At 44.9% G+C, this 2,930-nt stretch overlaps 1 long non-coding RNA gene across 1 annotated transcript; it reads left to right on the top strand.

Annotated features, from left to right (window-relative positions):
- Window positions 1-456: 456 nt before the first annotated feature.
- Window positions 457-2,670, top strand: LOC123083032 (uncharacterized). Its single transcript, XR_006439189.1, has 3 exons — window positions 457-2,190; window positions 2,287-2,327; window positions 2,410-2,670. It is a non-coding gene; the product is annotated as an uncharacterized lncRNA (long non-coding RNA).
- Window positions 2,671-2,930: the final 260 nt, after the last annotated feature.

Below are 2,930 nucleotides of genomic sequence, written 5' to 3'. Positions count from 1 at the left end.
GGAGAGGCCGGGGATGAAGCCGCCGAGGCCCTCGTGGTTGGTGAGCATGGCCCAGACGACGTCGAGCGGAGCGCCGACCCGCACCCGCGCGCGCACCAGCCGCCGGTTCTTCTTCGGTTCTTCCCCGACAGTTTCCGCACCTCCATCTCGAACGCGCACTGCTCGTCCTGGCCCTCTTCCACCTCCCTGCCCCCTGCGGTCATTAGATCCTTCCGTTCGTAGGTGTCCAGTGTCCTCGCCGGCGACATCGGGGGCGCTCTCGAAGGAGGACGAGGAGGAGGCCGGGAGGGGGTTCCGTTGGGAAGGGGCGGGGCGAGAGACGAAGCGGATGCGCGCGGGGCTGCAGAAATTGGTGGTGGTGGCGACGGTCAGGAGGAGGCGGAGGCGGAGGCGGAGGCGGTGGGGGTGGGGGCGGTCATGGGGAGACGAGGGGGAGGGGCAGCGGAGGCGGTGGGTGGTATGGCCATAGCAGCGCCCCCTTTCCATCGTAGAACAACCACGCGGACGGCCGCCGTGCAACACTCCTCACCCTCGCCTCTGGCATAGCCGCCGGGATGCAATTGCCTGCCTGGCCTTCCTACTACAACAACTCCCAGGATGCAACCGCCGTGCAGCACTCCTCACTGTCAATGCCGTCCACGGCGACCATAGCCACTCCCTCACGCATTGAAGAGGATGTTCCTCCGTCGCTTCCCTTGCCATCGAAGTTATCGTTTCGTCGCCGTCCATTTCCGCATGGTCTGCATCCTCACAGCTCCCTTTCCTCTCCTGCAAGAACCTAAGATCTGAAGATGTCACTGCAACTACAAGTGAAAGGATCCAAGATCCTCACCAACATACTTGCTTGATGCTTTACAATTACTGCTACGCTTGTAGATATATAGATATACTTGGCTTGAAGTTGAATTTCTACTAGTGTTGTTGGCTTGTTGCTGTACTCTTCCATGGGTATTGTCCAATAGTAATATTCCATGGGTAATGTTCAATAGCATTCATGGAACAGGAAAGAATGCTATTTATAAAATTAACTTACCAGGATACTGAAGATGTCTTGCTTGTGCTGCACATACACTGGTAGTTTGTTTCTTTCTGTAACTGAAACGTTGAGTTTACTGAATCTTGTGTCTTTCTGTAACTGAAACGTTGCGTTTACTGAATCTCGTTTCTTTCTGTACACTGGCTAGTGATCCTCGGCTGTACATGTACTGCAGTAGTTTGTGTCTTTCTATGACTGAGAGAAGTAGACAAACATCATCGGCTGCACTAAATAGTGTTATTTCGTACGAATGTATTGATGTTTCCCTGTCAAGTTGCCCTATGTGGGTGTATGCCATGGCCAGGGACTGGTGTCAACTGACACAAGTCATATCTTGCAATTTCTTCATAAATTTGTGTTAATTACTGTCCATATACGTATGCTGACCCCTTTGCAATGAAGGCTGACACTATAGTAGTTTTTGTCTAGCTTCGTCCCTGGCCATGGCGGCTGCGACCACGACCACAACTCCTGTATTTTTGTATTTTGGAGTGTCCCACGTTTTGTGTAAATAGTCCCAAGTTTTCTTTTTGACTATGTAAAATATTACCAAGTTAATATCGGAACCACTGTCCTATACTGAACCATACTGCCACATTCAGCGTATTTGACCTTGGTAGTTTGCTTACCACATTCAGGCTACATTTGATTTCATTTAATCTCTAAAGCCTAGCTTATTTTTGCTTACAACAGCTTCAGTATAGACTTGAATAGATATTTTTCTGGTCACTTTTTTATGCCTGCTTTAAGTACCCCATTTCTTCTGAAATTGACTGAAATTATGATATTACTTATAGAAGGGCACGGTGATGAATTCAACGCAAGATCCTGCTAATAGCAGACCGAGTACAATACACGGCAACTTGATAATAATATTTATGTTCACTTCGATAGCTAGGGACGCGTCAGGTAATGTGCACGCTTCAGAGGAAAGAGATGATGCACATTACTCCTTTCTGCAAGGTACACAACATCCTTAATTCTTAATGACTTATCTGAATGGTGCATATTGATAATGCTAAGTCCCTTAATTGTTTTTGTGTTCAGTAAAGAAAGGATTTGCTCCGTAACAAGGATGGAAAGTATTTGCCAAAAAAAAACAAGGATGGAAAGTATAACAGCTTACAAAAACCAACGTGGACAACACAGATCTGGTAAAACAATTATGACATTTAAGCTATCTCTAACATTTGCTATTATGCATAAAATCCTTGATTGCTTAATCATCAAAACCATTAATCCTTATACAGGAACTCGAGTAAATCATACTCACAAATAAGTTTTTGAGAAGGTACGAGTCTAACTAAATATGCATGCTTCGATGCTAACTGTACTTCCATGTGTCAAGCATCTCATTGTTATACTATTTGCAGAGAGACTTGGAAACCAGAGAAGAGGAGCGAAGATCAAGACTAGAATTTGAAAAAAAAAACATGATGGCAAAGTTTACAAAATTGAGCCAACAGATGGGAACCCAACAGATGATTACATTCATATGCTTGCGACCTTGTAAGATTTATGTTGCTTAATTGCATTGCTAAAAGTGCACTTCTATTTTCAGGTGCTAACGAAGAGGATTAACAAAGAAAATAGTATCCAAACTTGCAAAATACTCTTTTACATAGATCTACTCCTAATAAGACCCCAGTTGCAAGGACAACTGTTATTTCTTCAAATGCTCTCATACAAGTTGCAACGAGGAATTCTCGAATGTTTAAAGCAATGGTAAGTCACAGCCTTGCTTTCTCTTCATGTTCACCTGCATTTTATACGTCATTGGCCTTCATAATTAGCTAGTTGCTGCTTCTTTTTCACCATGTGTTGTTGCTGCATCAAGGGACAACTTCAAAAAATGAATATGTGCTAGCTAGGGACAAGAACTTAACTGAAACTA

The sequence above is a fragment of the Triticum aestivum genome, chromosome 4A, assembly GCF_018294505.1.
Source record: "Triticum aestivum cultivar Chinese Spring chromosome 4A, IWGSC CS RefSeq v2.1, whole genome shotgun sequence".
NCBI classification, from domain to species: domain Eukaryota; kingdom Viridiplantae; phylum Streptophyta; class Magnoliopsida; order Poales; family Poaceae; genus Triticum; species Triticum aestivum.
This window is presented reverse-complemented; position numbering and strand designations above follow the sequence as displayed.